Below are 18,173 nucleotides of genomic sequence, written 5' to 3' on the forward strand. Positions count from 1 at the left end.
GACAAAAAGCAGAAGATAGTCTCACATCAACTAGGTGTATCAACAGGCTATGGAGATGCCCATCAATTGATATCAATGTGAGTGAGTAGGGATTGCCATGCAACGTATGCACTAGAGCTATAAGTATATGAAAGCTCAAAAAGAAACTAAGTGGGTGTGCATCCAACTTGCTTGCTCATGAAGACCTAGGGCAATTTGAGGAAGCCCATCATTGGAATATACAAGCCAAGTTCTATAATGAAAAATTCCCACTAGTATATGAAAGTGATAACATGAGAGACTCTCTACTATGAAGATCATGGTGCTACTTTGAAGCACAATTGTGGTAAAAGGATAGTAACATTGTCCCTTCTCTCTTTTTCTCTCATTTATTTTTTTATTTTTTTATTTGGGCCTTTTCTCTTTTTTATGGCCTCTTTTCTTTCTCTTTTTTCATTCTTTGGCCTCTTTTATTTATTTTTCGTCTGGAGTCTCATCCCGACTTGTGGGGGAATCATAGTCTCCATCATCCTTTTCTCACTGGGACAATGCTCTAATAATGATGATCATCACACTTTTATTTTTCTTACAACTCGATACTTAGAACAAAATATGACTCAATGTGAATGCCTCCGGCGGTGTACCGGGATATGCAATGATGCATGAGTGATAAGTATGAAAGAATTATGAACGGTGGCTTTGCCACAAATACTATGTCAACTACATGATCATGCTAAGCAATATGACAATAATGGAGTGTGTCATAATAAACGGAACGGTGGAAAGTTGCATGGCAATATATCTCGGAATGGCTATGGAAATGCCATAATAGGTAGGTATGGTGGCTGTTTTGAGGAAGGTATATGGTTGTTGTATGATACCGGCGAAAGGTGCGCAGTATTAGAGAGGCTAGCTAAGGTGGAAGGGTGAGAAAAGTGCATATAATCCATGGACTCAACATTAGTCATAAAGAACTCATATACTTATTGCAAAAATCTACAAGTTATTAAAGCAAAGTATTACGCGCATGCTCCTAGGGGGATAGATTGGTAGGAAAAGACCATCGCTCGTCCCCGACCGCCACTCATAAGGAAGGCAATCAAAAAATAAATCATGCTCCGACTTCATCACATAACGGTTCACCATACGTGCATGCTACGGGAATCACAAGCTTCAACACAAGTATTTCTCAAATTCACAACTACTCAACTAGCATGACTTTAATATCACCATCTTCATATCTCAAAACAATTATCAAGTATCAAACTTATCATAGTATTCAACACACTCATAAGAGAATTTTTTTATTCTTGAATACCTAGCATATTAGGATTTAAAGAAAATTACCATGCTATTAAGACTCTCAAAATAATCTAAGTGAAGAATGAGAGATCAATAGTTTCTATAAAACAAATCCACCACCGTGCTCTAAAAGATATAAGTGAGGCACTAGAGCAAAATTATATAACTCAAAAGATATAAGCGAAGTACATAGAGTATTCTAACAAATTCCAAATCATATATGGCTCTCTCAAAAGGTGTGTACAGCAAGGATGATTGTGGTAAACTAACAAGCAAAGACTCAAATCATACAAGACGCTCCAAGCAAAACACATATCATGTGGTAAATAAAAATATAGCTCCAAGTAAAGTTACCGATAGAAATAGACAAAAGAGGGGATGCCTTCCGGGGCATCGCCAAGCTTTGGCTTTTAGGTGTCCTTAGATTATCTTGGGGGTGCCATGGGCATCCCCAAGCTTAGGCTCTTGCCACTCCTTGTTCCATAATCCATCAAATCTTTACCCAAAACTTGAAAACTTCACAACACAAAACTTAAAGTAGAAAATCTCGTGAGCTCCGTTAGCGAAAGAAAACAAAATACCACTTCAAGGTACTGTAATGAACTCATTATTTATTTATATGGATGTTATACCTACTGTATTCCAACTTCTCTATGGTTTATAAACTATTTTACTAGCCATAGATTCATCAAAATAAGCAAACAACACACGAAAAACAGAATCTGCCAAAAACAGAACAGTCTGTAGTAATCTGTAGCTAGCGCAATATCTGGAACCCCAAAAATTCTAAAATAAATTTCTGGACGTGAGGAATTTATCTATTAATCATCTTCAAAAAGAATTAACTAAATATCACTTTCTAAATAAAAATGACAGCAGTTCTCGTGAGCGCTAAAGTTTCTGTTTTTTACAGCAAGTTCAATCAAGACTTTCCCCAAGTCTTGCCAATGGTTCTACTTGGAACAAACACTAATTAAACACAAAAAACACAACCAAAACAGAGGCTAGATAAATAATTTATTGAATAACAGCAAGGAGAAATGTTGGGTTGTCTCCCAACAAGCTCTTTTCTTTAAATCCTTAAAGGTAGGCATTGATAATTTTAATGATGCTCACATGAAAGACAAGAATTGAAGCACAAAGAGAGCATCATAAAACACGTGACAAACACATCTAACTCTAACATACTTCCTATGCATAGGCATCTTATAGGCAAACAAATTATCAAGGCAAGCAAAAACTAGCATATGCAAGGAAGCGTAAAGAAACAATAGCAATCTCAACATAACGAGAGGTAATTTAGTAACATGAAAATTTCTACCACCATATTTTCCTCTCTCATAATAATTGCATGTGGGATCATAAGCAAATTCAACAAGATAGCTATCACACAAAATATTTTCAACACGGTCCATATGCATGCAAAGTTGACACTCTTCCAAAATAGTGGGATCTAAAGTTGACACTCTTCCAAACCCACTTTCAATAATATTGGAAACGCTATTATCAATCTCATATTCATCATGGGGCTTAAATAAATTTTCAAGATCATAAGAAGAATCACCCCAATCATGATCATTGCAACAAGTAGAGGACATAGCAAAACTAGCATCCCCAAGCTTAGGGTTTTGCATATTATTAGCACAATTGACATCAAGAGAGTTTATAGTAAAATCATTGCAATCATGCTTTTTATTCAAATATCTATCGTGAATCACTCCATAAGGTACTTCATCACAATTTTTAGATTCACAAATTTCAAGCAAAACTTCATAAAGATAATCTAGTGCACAAAACTCACTAGCAATTGGTTCATCATAATTGGATCTCTTAAAAAGATTAGCAAGTGGATGAGGATCCATTGATCTTAGGTTCTCTGTTTAGTAATAAATAAAAAACTAATCCAACCAAACGAGTAAACGAGTCAAGTAAGACATCAAAGCAAATGAAAAGACAAACAGAAGAAGGGCGAATAAAACGACAAGGGTGAAGTGGGGGGAGAGAAAAATGAGAGGCAAATGGCAAATAATGTGACGCGGGAGATAAGGGTATGTGATGGGTACTTGGTATGTTGACTTTTGCGTAGACCTCCCCGGCATCTGCGCCAGAAATCCTTCTTGCTACCTCTTTTAGCACTGCGTTGGTTTTCCCCGAAGAGGAAGCGCTGATGCAGCAAAGTAGCGTAAGTATTTCCCTCAGTTTTTGAGAACCAAGGTATCAATCCAATAGGAGGCTACGCGCGAGTCCTCCGCACCTGCACAAAACAAATAAATCCTCGCAACCAACGCAAATAGGGGTTGTCAATCCCTATAGGGCCACTTACGAGAGTGAGATCTGATAGATATGATAAGATAATATTTTTGGTGTTTTTATGATAAAGATGCAAAGTAAAATAAAGGCAAAGTAAATAACTAAGTAGTAGGAGATTGATATGATAAAGATAGACCTGGGGGCCATAGGTTTCACTAGTGGCTTCTCTCGAGAGCATAAGTATTCTACGGTGGGTGAACAAATTACTGTTGAGCAATTGACAGAATTGAGCATAGTTATGAGAATATCTAGGTATGATCATGTATATAGGCATCATGTCCGAGACAAGTAGACCGACTCCTGCCTGCATCTACTACTATTACTCCACTCATCGACCGCTATCCAGCATGCATCTAGAGTATTAAGTTAAAAACAGAGTAACGCCTTAAGCAAGATGACATGATGTAGAGGGATAGACTCATGCAATATGAAGAAAACCCCATCTTGTTATCCTCGATGGCAACAATACAATATGTGCCTTGCTGCCCTTGCTGTCACCGGGAAAGGACACCGCAAGATTGAACACAAAGCTAAGCCTTCTCCCATTGCAAGAAAGATCAATCTAGTAGGCCAAACCAAACTGATAATTCGAAGAGACTTGCAAAGATAACCAATCATACATAAAAGAATTCAGAGAAGATTCAAATATTATTCATAGATAGACTTGATCATAAACCCACAATTCATCGGTCTCAACAAACACACCGCAAAAAGAAGATTACATCGAATAGATCTCCACAAGAGAGGGGGAGAACATTGTATTGAGATCCAAAAAGAGAGAAGAAGCCATCTAGCTACTAACTATGGACCCGTAGGTCTGAGGTAAACTACTCACACTTCATCGGAAGGGCTATGGTGTTGATGTAGAAGCCCTCCATGATCGATGCCCCCTCCGGCGGAGCTCCGGAACAGGCGCCAAGATGGGATCTCGTGGATACAGAAAGTTACGGCGGTGGAATTAGGGTTTTGGGTCCGTATCTGACCGTTTGGGGGTACGTGGGTATATATAGGAGGAAGAAGTACGTCGGTGGAGCAACAAGGGGCCCACGAGGGTGGAGGGCTCGCCTGGGGGGGGGGGGTAGGCGCGGCCCATACCGCGTGGCCTCCTGTTACGTGTCTTGACGTAGGGTCCAAGTCTCCTGAGTTGTATTCGATGAGAAAATCACGTTCCCGAAGGTTTCATTCCGTTTGAACTCCGTTTGATATTCCTTTTCTTCGAAACCCTAAAACAGGCAAAAAACAACAATTCTGGGTTGGGCCTCCGATTAATAGGTCAGTCCCAAAAATAATATAAAAGTGGATAATAAAGCCCAATTATGTCCAAAACAGTAGATAATATACCATGGAGCAATCAAACATTATAGATACGTTGGAGACATATCAATAATAAAGCCCAATAATGTCCAAAACAGTAGATAATATAGCATGTAGCAATCAAAAATTATAGATACGTTGGAGACGTATCAAGCATCCCCAAGCTTAATTCCTGCTCGTCCTCGAGTAGGTAAATAATAAAAACAGAATTTTTGATGCGGAGTGCTACTTGGCATAATTTTAATGTAATTCTTCTTAATTGTGGTATGAATATTTAGATCCGAAAGATTCAAGACAAAAGTTCATATTGACATAGAAAATAATAATACTTCAAGCATACTAACAAAGCAATTATTTCTTCTCAAAATAACATGGCTAAAGAAAGTTATCCCTACAAAATCATATAGTCTGGCTATGCTCTATCTTCACCACACAAAATATTTAAATCATGCACAACCCCGATGACAAGCCAAGCAATTGTTTCATACTTTTGACATTCTCAAAACTTTTTCAATCTTCACGCAATACACGAGCGTGAGCCATGGATATAGCACTATAGGTGGAATAGAGTGGTGGTTATGGAGAAGACAAAAAAGAGAAGATAGTCTCACATCAACTAGGCGTACCAACGGGCTATGGAGATGCCCATCAATAGATATCAATGTGAGTGAGTAGGGATTGCCATGCAACAGATGCACTAGAGCTATAAGTATATGAAAGCTCAAAAAGAAACTAAGTGGGTGTGCATCCAACTTGCTTGCTCATGAAGACCTAGGGCAATTTGAGGAAGCCCATCATTGGAATATACAAGCCAAGTTCTATAATAAAAAAATCCCACTAGTATATGAAAGTGATAACATGAGAGACTCTCTACTATGAAGATCATGGTTCTACTTTGAAGCAAAAGTGTGGTAAAAGGATAGTAACATTGTCCCTTCTCTCTTTTTCTCTCATTTTTTTATTTTTTTAGTTGGGCCTTTTCTCTTTTTTATGGCCTCTTTTCTTTTTTTATTTGGCCTTCTTTGGCCTCTTTTATTTATTTTTCGTCCGGAGTCTCATCCCGACTTGTGGGGGAATCATAGTCTCCATCATCCTTTCCTCACTGGGACAATGCTCTAATAATGATGATCATCACACTTTTATTTTTATTACAACTCAACTATTACAACTCGATACTTAAAACAAAATATGACTCTATGTGAATGCCTCCGGCGGTGTACCGGGATATGCAATGATGCATGAGTGACAAGTATGAAAGAATTATGAACGGTAGCTTTGCCACAAATACTATGTCAACTACATGATCATGCTAATTAATATGACAATGATGGAGTGTGTCCTAATAAACGGAACGGTGCAAAGTTGCATGGCAATATATCTTGGAATGGCTATGGAAGTGCCATAATAGGTAGGTATGGTGGCTATTTTGAGGAAGGTGTATGGTAGGTGTATGATACCGGCGAAAGGTGCGCGGTATTAGAGAGGCTAGCAAAGGTGGAAGGGTGAGAGTGCGTATAATCCATGGACTCAGCATTAGTCATAAAGAACTCATATACTTATTGCAAAAATCTACAAGTTATCTAAGCAAAGTATTACGCGCATGCTCATAGGGGGATAGATTGGCAGGAAAAGACCATCGCTCGTCCCTGACCGCCACTCATAAGGAAGGCAATCAAAAAATAAATCATGCTCCGACTTCATCATATAACGGTTCACCATACGTGCATGCTACGGGAATCACAAGCTTCAACAGAAGTATTTCTCAAATTTACAACTACTCAACTAGCATGACTTTAATATCACCATCTCCATATCTCAAAACAATTATCAAGTATCAAACTTATCATAGTATTCAACACACTCATAAGAAAGTTTTATAATTAATCTTGTATACCAAGCATATTAGGATTTTAAGCAAATTACCATGCTATTAAGACTCTCAAAATAATATAAGTGAAGCATGATAGATCAATAGTTTCTATAAAACAAATCCACCACCGTGCTCTAAAAGATATAAGTGAAGCACTAGAGCAAAATTATATAACTCAAAAGATATAAGCGAAGTACATAGAGTATTCTAACAAATTCCAAATCATATATGGCTCTCTCAAAAGGTGTGTACAGAAAGGATTATTTTGGTAACCTAACAAGCAAAGACTCAAATCATACAAGACGCTCCAAGCAAAACACATATCATGTGGCGAATAAAAATATAGCTCCAAGTAAAGTTACCGATAGAAGTAGACGAAAGAGGGGATGCCTTCCGGGGAATCCCCAAGCTTTGGCTTCTAGGTGTCCTTAGATTATCTTGGGGATGCCATGGTCATCCCCAAGCTTAGGCTCTTGCCACTCCTTGTTCCATAATCCATCAAATCTTTACCCAAAACTTGAAAAGTTCACAACACAAAACTTAAAGTGGAAAATCTCGTGAGCTCCGTTAGCGAAAGAAAACAAAAGACCACTTCAAGGTACTGTAATGAACTCATTCTTTATTTATATGGGTGTTATACCTACTGTATTCCAACTTCTCTATGGTTTATACACTATTTTACTAGCCATAGATTCATCAAAATAAGCAAACAACACACGAAAAACAGAATCTGCCAAAAACAGAACAGTCTGTAGTAATCTGTAGCTAGCGCAAGATCTGGAACCCCAAAAATTCTAAAATAAATTGCTGGACGTGAGAAATTTATCTATTAATCATCTGAAAAAATAATTAACTAAATAGCACTTTCCAAATAAAAATGACAGCAGTTCTCGTGAGCACTAAAGTTTCTGTTTTTTACAGCAAGTTCAACAAGACTTTCCCCAAGTCTTCCCAACGGTTCTACTTGGCAAAAAAACTAATTAAACACAAAAAACAAAACCAAAACAGAGTCTAGATAATTTATTTATTACTAAACAGGATCAAAAAGTAAGGAATAAAAATAAAATTGGGTTGCCTCCCAACAAGCGCTATCGTTTAACGCCCCTAGCTAGGCATAACAAGGAAGAATAGATCTATGTATTGCCATATTTGGTTGGCAATTCTTCAATGAGGCATCTAACATCTTTAGGAATTTCTTTATTTCTATTGATTATCAAACTTTTAGGCACAAGATCGAAAAATTCATTTGTAACAAGTGGTTCCTTAATGATAGCAAAAAGATTGGGGTGAACACTTATAGATTTGAGATCCGCATTTTCCTTACTAGATGATTCACCCTTATTTTTAGGAACGTACATAAGTTTGGCAACTTTAGTGGAAGGACTCAGAGTATTATTTACGTAAGAAAAAGAGGTTTCCAAGTCGGTAATAATATTCTCAAGTTTATCGATCCTAACGGAATCGTGATTTATTTTCTCATTAACTATGGGTTCCTTTTCTTTAATATCTTTCAAAGTAACTCCTACTTTAGATCCATATTAAGAGATTCGTCCGTGGATCTTTTTATCCAAATTTTCAATCAATTCTACGGTAGCAACCTTATTTTCAATAATTTCAAGTCTTTCCATTACATACTCCAAAGTTAATATAGTTCCATTAACCAAGAGAGGGGGTGAGCCAAATAAATCTAACATAGCATTATAAGAATCAAAAGTATGGCTACCCAAAAAGTTCCCTCCGGTAATAGTATCAAGAACAAAACGGTGCCAAGGAGTAATGCCTACATAAAAATTGCGAAGGAGAATGGTAGTAGATTGCTTCCTAGTAGATTTATTTTGAGCATTGCAAATTCTATACCAAGCATCTTTTAGATTTTCACCCTCCCTTTGCTTAAAATTTAGAATTTCATTCTCGGGAGACAATAGAGAAGATAAGGGACTAGCCATAATGACAAGCAAACAAACTAACACACAAGCAAACAAAAAGCAAGCGGACAAAAAGAGGCAAATAGAGGGAGGATAGAGAGAGGGGGCAAATAAAACGGCAAGGGTGAAGTGGGGGAGAGGAAAACGAGAGGCAAATGGCCAATAATGTAATGCGGGAGATAAGGGTATGTGATGGGTACTTGGTATGTTGACTTTTGCGTAGACCTCCCCGACAACGGTGCCAGAAATCCTTCTTGCTACCTCTTTTAGCACTGCCTTGGTTTTCCCCGAATAGGAAGGGATGATGCAGCAAAGTAGCGTAAGTATTTCCCTCAGTTTTTGAGAACCAAGGTATCAATCTAGTAGGAGGTTACGCGCGAGTCCCTCGCACCTGCACAAAACAAATAAATCCTCGCAACCAACGCAAATAGGGGTTGTCAATCCCTATAGGGCCACTTACGAGAGTGAGATCTGATAGATATGATAAGATAATATTTTTGGTGTTTTATGATAAAGATGCAAAGTAAAATAAAGGCAGAGTAAATAGGAAAGTAAATAAATAAGTAGTAGGAGATTGATATGATAAATATAGACCCCGGGGCCATAGGTTTCACTAGTGGCTTCTCTCGAGAGCATAAGTATTCTACGGTGGGTGAACAAATTATTGTTGAGCAATTAACAGAATTGAGCATAGTTATGAGAATATCTAGGTATGATCATGTATATAGGCATCACGTCCGAGACAAGTAGACCGACTCCTGCCTGCATCTACTACTATTACTCCACTCATCGACCGCTATCCAGCATGCATCTAGAGTATTAAGTTAAAAACAGAGTAACGCCTTAAGCAAGATGACATGATGTAGAGGGATAGACTCATGCAATATGAAGAAAACCCCATCTTGTTATCCTCGATGGCAACAATACAATATGTGCCTTGCTGCCCTTACTGTCACCGGGAAAGGACACCGCAAGATTGAACCCAAAGCTAAGCACTTCTCCCATTGCAAGAAAGATCAATCTAGTAGGCCAAACCAAACTGATAATTCGAAGAGACTTGCAAAGATAACCAATCATACATAAAATAATTCAGAGAAGATTCAAATATTATTCATAGGTAGACTTGATCATAAACCCACAATTCATCGGTCTTAACAAACACACCGCAAAAAGAAGATTACATCGAATAGATCTCCACAAGAGAGAGGGAGAACATTGTATTGAGATCCAAAAAGAGAGAAGAAGCCATCTAGCTACTAACTATGGACCCGTAGGTCTGAGGTAAACTACTCACACTTCATCAGAAGGGCTATGCTGTTGATGTAGAAGCCCTCCGTGATCGATTCCCCCTCCGACGGAGCTCCGGAACAGGCCCCAAGATGGGATCTCGTGGATACAGAAAGTTACGGCGGTGCAATTAGGGTTTTGGCTTCGTATCTGATCGTTTGGGGGTACGTGGGTATATATAGGAGGAAGAAGTACGTCGGTGGAGCAACAAGGGGCCCACGAGGGTGGAGGGCGCGCCTGGGGGGGGGGGGTAGGCGCGCCCCCTACCTCGTGGCCTCCTATTACGTGTCTTGACATAGGGTCCAAGTCTCCTGAGTTGTATTCGATGAGAAAATCACGTTCCCGAAGGTTTCATTCCGTTTGGACTCCGTTTGATATTCCTTTTCTTCGAAACCCTAAAACAGGCAAAAACAGCAATTCTGGGCCGGGCCTCCGGTTAATAGGTTAGTCCCAAAATAATATAAAAGTGGATAATAAAGCCCAATAATGTCCAAAACAGTAGATAATATAGCATGGAGCAATCAAAAATTATAGATATGTTGGAGACATATCAGTACCCGCGGTCTTCGGCGGAGTCCAGCCATGATTTGCTGGACTTAAAAAGCACCTTCCAAATGTCCTCATGCAACGAGCCGAAGATCCTTCGCAAGGTTTGGTGCCTGGCCGGATCAAACTCCCATAGATTGCAAGTCCGGTGTTGACTAGGCAGTATCCGGTGGACTAACATCACCTGGACTACGTTGACGAGTTCAATGTTCTTATCTCCCATATCTTTAACACGCGTCTGGAGCACCGACAGTTCGTCGGACGAGGCCCAGTCCAGTCCTTTTTTGACCCAGGACATAAGCCGCAGAGGGGCACCGGATCGAAACTCGGGAGAAGCGGCCCGCTCCTTGCCGGTCGGCTCAGTGATGTAAAACCACTGTTGTTGCCACTCCTTGACAGAATCGTTAAAGGTTCTTGTTGTCCACATGACGTTGGGCATCTTGCTCACCATAGCGCCCCCGCACTCGGCGTGCTCACCGCCCACCACCTTGGGCTTCACATTAAAGACCTTCAGCCATAAACCGAAGTGTGGCGAAACGCGGAGAAAAGCCTCGCACACGACAATGAATGTCGAGATGTTGAGGAAGGAATTAGGGGACAGATTGTGAAGATCGATCCCATAATAGTACATGATGCCACGAATGAATGGGTGGAGGGGAAATCCTAGCCCGCGGACAAAGTGAGGGAGGAATACAACCCTCTCGTGGGGTTTCGGAGTGGGGACGATCTGTCCCGCCATCGGGAGACGATGGCCAATTTTCTTGGCCAGATACCCGGCCTCCCGATGCTTTTCGATATCCTTCTCTCGGACGATAGAGGCCATCCATTTGCCTCCTGCTCTGGATCCAGACATCTTTGGAAGACCTCTTGTGGGTAGAGGAGGTGAACGCTCGCGTGTTGGAGCCTGAGCAGAATGGAATGAGTTGGGAAGAAGGTATGGGTGAAGAGGGTGAATTCTTGTCCCTTTATAAGGGCGGAAGAGGCGATGCACCTCCCCCCTCGCTTGGTAAAACCTCTTATTCCCCAAGCGCCGTAAGTAATGGCGCAGTTGGGTTACCCGCGTCCGTATTGATGAGAATCCCGTAATAAGGGGACACAATCTCTGCTTTGACAAGACGTGTCGAGAAAACCGCCCCACAATATGTGTGGTGCTGTTTGAGAAAAACGGTTTGAATAAAGACCGGGCCATGACATGATATCATGCTGTCAAAATGTGTCAGCAGATTGGATTTGTGGAAATGTTATTCTCTCTACGGTGGTATGTGGAACTTGTTTTGCAGATCCGGACACTATCCTTGTGTTCAAAATCTTCTATGGAGTATTCGGAGGAGGAACCCGCCTTGCAATGCCGAAGATAATACTGCGCACCGGACTCATTGTCATTGAAGCCTGGTTCAGGGGCTACTAAGGGAGTCCTGGATTAGGGGGTCTCCGGACAGCCGGACTATATCCTTTGGCCGGACTGTTGGACTATGAAGATACAAGATTGAAGACTTCATCCCGTGTCCAGATGGGACTCTCCTTGGCGTGGAAGGCAAGCTAGGCAATACGGATATATAGATCTCCTCCCTTGTAACCGACTCTATGTAACCCTAGCCCCCTCCAGTGTCTATATAAACCGGAGGGTTTAGTCCGTAGGACAACAAACAATCATACCATAGGCTAGCTTCTAGGGTTTAGCCTCTACGATCTCGTGGTAGATCAACTCTTGTAATACTCATATCATCAAGAACAATCAAGCAGGACGTAGGGTATTACCTCCTTCAAGAGGGCCCGAACCTGGGTAAACATCATGTCCCTTGTCTCCTATTACCATCCGCCTTAGACGCACAGTTCGGGACCCCCTACCCGAGATCCGCCGGTTTTGACACCGACATCAGTGTCAAAGCTTGCATCGACGTAACCGTTTATGATGAACTCTTTGTCACCTCCATAAATGAGAAACATATCCTTAGTCCTTTTCAGGTATTTTAGGATGTTCTTGACTGCTGTCTAGTGATCCACTCCTGGATTACTTTGGTACCTCCCTGCTAAACTAATAGTAAGGCACACATCAGGTCTGGTACACAGCATTGCATACATGATAGAACCTATGGCTGAGGCATAGGGAATGACTTTCATTTTCTCTCTATCTTCTGCAGTGGTCGGGCATTGAGTCTGACTCAACTTCACACCTTGTAACACATGCAAGAACCCTTTCTTTGCTTGATCCATTTTTAACTTCTTCAAAATTTTATCAAGGTATGTTCTTTGTGAAATTCCAATTAAGCGTCTTGATCTATCTCTATAGATCTTGATGCCCAATACATCAAGGTCTTTCATTGAAAATTCTTATTCAAGTATCCTTTTATGCTATTCAGAAATTCAATATCATTTCCGATCAACAATATGTCATCCACATATAATATCAGAAATGCTACGGAGCTCCCATTCACTTTCTTGTAAATACAGGCTTCTCCAAAAGTCTGTATAAAACCATATGCTTTGATCACACTATCAAAGTGTATATTCCAACTCCGAGATGCTTGCACCAGTCCATAAATGGATCGCTGGAGCTTGCACACTTTGTTAGCACCTTTTGGATTGAAAAAACCTTCTGGTTGCATCATATACAACTCTTCTTTAAGATATCCGTTAAGGAATGCAGTTTTGACATCCATTTGCCAAATTTCACAATCATAAGTTGCGGAAATTGCTAACATGATTCGGACGGACTTAAGCATCGTTACGGGTGAGAAGGTCTCATCATAGTCAACTCCTTGAACTTGTTGAAAACCTTTCGCAACAAGTCGAGCTTTGTAGACAGTAACATTACCGTTAGCTTCAGTCTTCTTCTTGAAGATCCATTTATTCTCTATGGCTTGCCGATCATCGGGCAAGTCAACCAAAGTCCATACTTTGTTCTCATACATGGATCGCATCTCAGATTTCATGGCCTCAAGCCATTTCACGGAATCTGGGCTCATCATCGCTTCCTCATACTTCGTAGGTTTGTCATGGTCAAGTAACATGACTTCCAGAACAGGATTACCGTACCACTCTGGTGCGGATCTTACTCTGGTTGACCTATGAGGTTCGATAGTAACTTGATCAGAAGTTTCATGATCATCATCATTAGCTTCCTCACTAATTGGTGTAGGAATCACTGGAATTGATTTCTGTGATGAACTACTTTCCAATAAGGGAGCAGGTACAATTACCTCATCAAGTTCTACTTTCCTCCCACTCACTTCTTTCGAGAGAAACTCCTTCTCTAGAAAGGATCCATTCTTAGCAACGAATATCTTGCCTTCGGATCTGTGATAGAAGGTGTACCCAACAGTTTCCTTTGGGTTTCCTATGAAGACACATTTCTCCGATTTGGGTTCGAGCTTATCATGTTGAAGCTTTTTCACATAAGCATCGCAGCCCCAAACTTTAAGAATGACAACTTGGGTTTCTTGCCAAACCACAGTTCATATGGCGTCGTCTCAACGGATTTCAATGGTGCCCTATTTAACGTGAATGCATCTGTCTCTAAAGCATAACCCCAAAACGATAGTGGTAACTGGTAAATCAGTAAGAGACATCATAGATCGTACCATATCTAATAAACTTCGGTTACGACGTTCGGACACACCATTACGCTGTGGTGTTCCGGGTGGCGTGAGTTGCGAAACTATTCCGCATTGTTTCAAATGAAGACCAAACTCATAACTCAAATATTCACCTCCACGATCAGATCGTAGAAACTTAATTTTCTTGTTACGATGATTTTCCACTTCACTCTGAAATTCTTTGAACTTTTCAAATGTTTCGGACTTATGTTTCATCAAGTAGACATACCCGTATCTGCTCAAATCATCTGTGAAGGTCAGAAAATAATGATACCCACCACGAGCATCAACACTCATCGGACCGCATACATCAATATGTATAATTTCCAACAAGTCTGTTGCTCGTTCCATTGTTCCCGAGAATGGAGTCTTAGTCATCTTGCCCATGAGGCATGGTTCGCAAGCATCAAGTGATTCATAATCAAGTGATTCCAAAAGCCCATCAGCATGGAGTTTCTTCATGCGCTTTACACCAATATGACCTAAACGGCAGTGCCACAAATAAGTTGCACTATCATTATTAAACTTATATCTTTTGGCTTTAATACTATGAATATGTGTATCACTACTATCGAGATTAAATAAAAATAGACCACTCATCAAGGGTGCATGACCATAAAAAGATATTACTCATATAAATAGAACAACCATTATTCTCTGATTTAAATGAATAACCGTTTCACATAAAAAAATCTAGATATAATGTTCATGCTTAACGCTGGCACCAAATAACAATTATTCAGGTCTAAAACTAATCCCGAAGGTAGATGTAGAGGTAGCGTGCCGACGGCGATCACATCGACTTTGGAACCATTTCCCACGCACATCGTCACCTCGTCCTTAGCCAATCTTCGCTTAATCCGTAGCCCCTGTTTTGACTTGCAAATATTAGCAACAGAACCAGTATCAAATACCCAGGTGCTTCTACGAGCATTAGTAAGGTACACATCAATAACATGTATATCACATATACCTTTGTTCACCTTGCCATCCTTCTTATCCTCCAAATACTTGGGGCATTTTCGCTTCCAGTGACCAGTCCCTTTGCAGTAGAAGCACTCAGTCTCATGCTTAGGTCCGGACTTGGGCTTCTTCACTTGAGCAACAACTTGCTTGCCGTTCTTCTTGAAGTTCCCCTTCTTCCTTTTACCCTTTTTCTTGAAACAGGTGGTCTTGTTGACCATCAACACTTGATGCTCCTTCTTGATTTCTACCTCCGTAGCCTTTAGCATTGCGAAGAGCTCGGGAATTGTCTTATCCATCCCTTGCATATTATAGTTCACCACAAAGCTCTTGTAGCTTGGTGACAGTGATTGAAGAATTCTATCAATGACACTATCATCTGGAAGATTAACTCCCAGTTGAATCAAGTGATTGTTATACCCAGACATTTTGAGTATATGCTCACTGACATAACTATTCTCCTCCATCTTATAGCTTTAGAACTTATTGGAGACTTCATATCTCTCAATCCGGGCAATTGCTTGAAATATTAACTTCAACTCCTGGAACATCTCATATGCTCCATGACGTTCAAAATGTCGTTGAAGTCCCAGTTCTAAGTCGTAAAGCATGGCACACTGAACTATCGAGTAGTCATCAGCTTTGCTCTACTAGACGTTCATGACATCTGGTCTTGCTCCTGCAGCGGGTTTGGCACCTAGCGGTGCTTCCAGGGCGTAATTCTTCTGTGCATCAATGAGGATAATCCTCAAGTTATGGACCTAGTTCGTGTAGTTTCTACCATCATCTTTCAACTTAGCTTTCTCTAGGAACGCATTAAAATTCAATGGAACAGTAGCATGGGACATTTATCTACAACAATATAGACATGCAAAATACTATCAAGTACTAAGTTCATGATAAATTAAAGTTCAATTAATCATATTACTTAAGAACTCCCACTTAGATAGACATCCCTCTAATCATCTAAGTGATCGCGTGATCGATATCAACTAAACCATGTCCGATCATCATGTGATATGGAGTAGTTTTTCAATGGTGAACATCACTATGTCGATCATATATACTATATGATTCATGCTCGACCTTTCGGTCTCAATGTTCTGAGGCCATATCTGCATATGCTAGGCTCGTCAAGTTTAACATGAGTATTCTGCGTGTGCAAAACTGGCTTGCACCCGTTGTATGTGAAAGTAGAGCTTATATCAAGTACTAAGTTCATGATAAATTTACGTTCAATTAATCATATTACTAAAGAACTCCCACTTAGATAGACATCCCTCGAGTCATCTATATGATCACGTGATCCATATCAACTAAACCATGTCCGATCATCATGTGAGATGGAGTAGTTTTCAATGGTGAACATATCTATGTTGATCATATCTACTATATGATTCATGTTCGACTTTCGGTCTCAGTGTTCCGAGGCCATGTCTGTACATGCTAGGCTCGTCAAGTTTAACCCGAGTATTCTGCACGTGCAAAACTGTCTTGCACTCGTTATATGTGAACGTAGAGCTTATCACACCCGATCATCATGTGGTGTCTCGGCATGACGAACTGTAGCAACGGTGCATACTCAGGGAGAACACTTATACCTTGAAATTTAGTGAGAGATCATCTTATAATGCTACTGCTGTACTAAGAAAAATAAGATGCATAAAGGATAAACATCACATGCAATCAATATAAGTGATATGATATGGCCATCATCATCTTGTGCCTTTGATCTCCATCTCCAAAGCACCATCATGATCACCATCGTCACCGGCTTGACACCTTGATCTCCATCTAAGCATCATTGTCGTCTCGCCAACTATTTCTTCTACAACTATCACTACCGCATAGTGATAAAGTAAAGCAATTACATGGCGAATGCATTTCATATAATAAAGCGACAACCATATGGCTCCTGCCAGTTGCCGATAACTATTACAAACATGATCATCTCATACAACAATTTATATATCATCATGTCTTGACCATATCACATCACAACAAGCCCTGCAAAAACAAGTTAGACGTCCTCTACTTTGTTGTTGCAAGTTTTATGTGGCTGCTACGGGCTTAGCAAGAACCATTCTTACCTACGCATCAAAAACCACAATGATTTTTTTGTCAAGTGTGCTATTTTAACGTTCAACAAGGACCGGGCGTAGTCACACTCGATTCAACTAAAGTTGGAGAAACAGACACCGACTAGCCACCTGTGTGCAAAGCACGGCGGTAGAACCAGTCTCATGAACGCAGTCATGTAATGTCGGTCTGGGCCACTTCATCCAACAATACCGCTGAATCAAAGTATGACATGTTGGTAAGCAGTATGACTATTATCACCCACAACTCTTTGTGTTCTACTCGTGCATATAACATCTACGCATAGACCTGGCTCAGATGCCACCGTTGGGAAACGTAGTATTTCAAAAAAAATCCTACGGTCATGCAAGATCTATCTAAGAGATGCACATCAACGAGCGGGGAGAGTGTGTCCATGTACCCTCGTAGACCGAAAGCGGAAGCGTTAAGTAACGCGGTTGATGTAGTCGAACGTTTTCGCGATCCAACCGATCAAGTACCGATCATTTAGATAACTATAGGGATGTCTATCTAAGTGGGAGTTCTTAAGTAATATGATTAATTCAACTTTAATTTATCATGAACTTACTCCTGATAGTACATACAAATTATGTTGTAGATCAATAGCTCGCGTTATAGATCCCCGTTTATTTTTGGTATGTTCCTTTAGAAAAATATGTTGAAAGATGATCGTAGCAATGATGTGGACTGGATCCATGATCTAAGGATTATCCTCATTACTGCACAAAAGAATTATGTCCTTGATGCACCGCTAGGTGACAGACCTATTGCAGGAACAGATGCAGACGTTATGAATGTTTGGCAAGGTCGGTATGATGACTACTTAATAGTTTAGTGCGCCTGTTGGGAAACGTAGTATTTCAAAAAAAAATCCTATGATCACGCAAGATCTATCTATGACAAGCACAGCAACAAGCGGGGTGAGTGTGTCCATGTACCCTCGTAGACCGAAAGCGGAAGCGTTAAGTAACGCGGTTCATG

The sequence above is a fragment of the Triticum urartu genome, chromosome 3A (genome assembly GCF_056163025.1).
Source record: "Triticum urartu cultivar PI428250 chromosome 3A, HENAU_Tu73, whole genome shotgun sequence".
Taxonomy (NCBI): domain Eukaryota; kingdom Viridiplantae; phylum Streptophyta; class Magnoliopsida; order Poales; family Poaceae; genus Triticum; species Triticum urartu.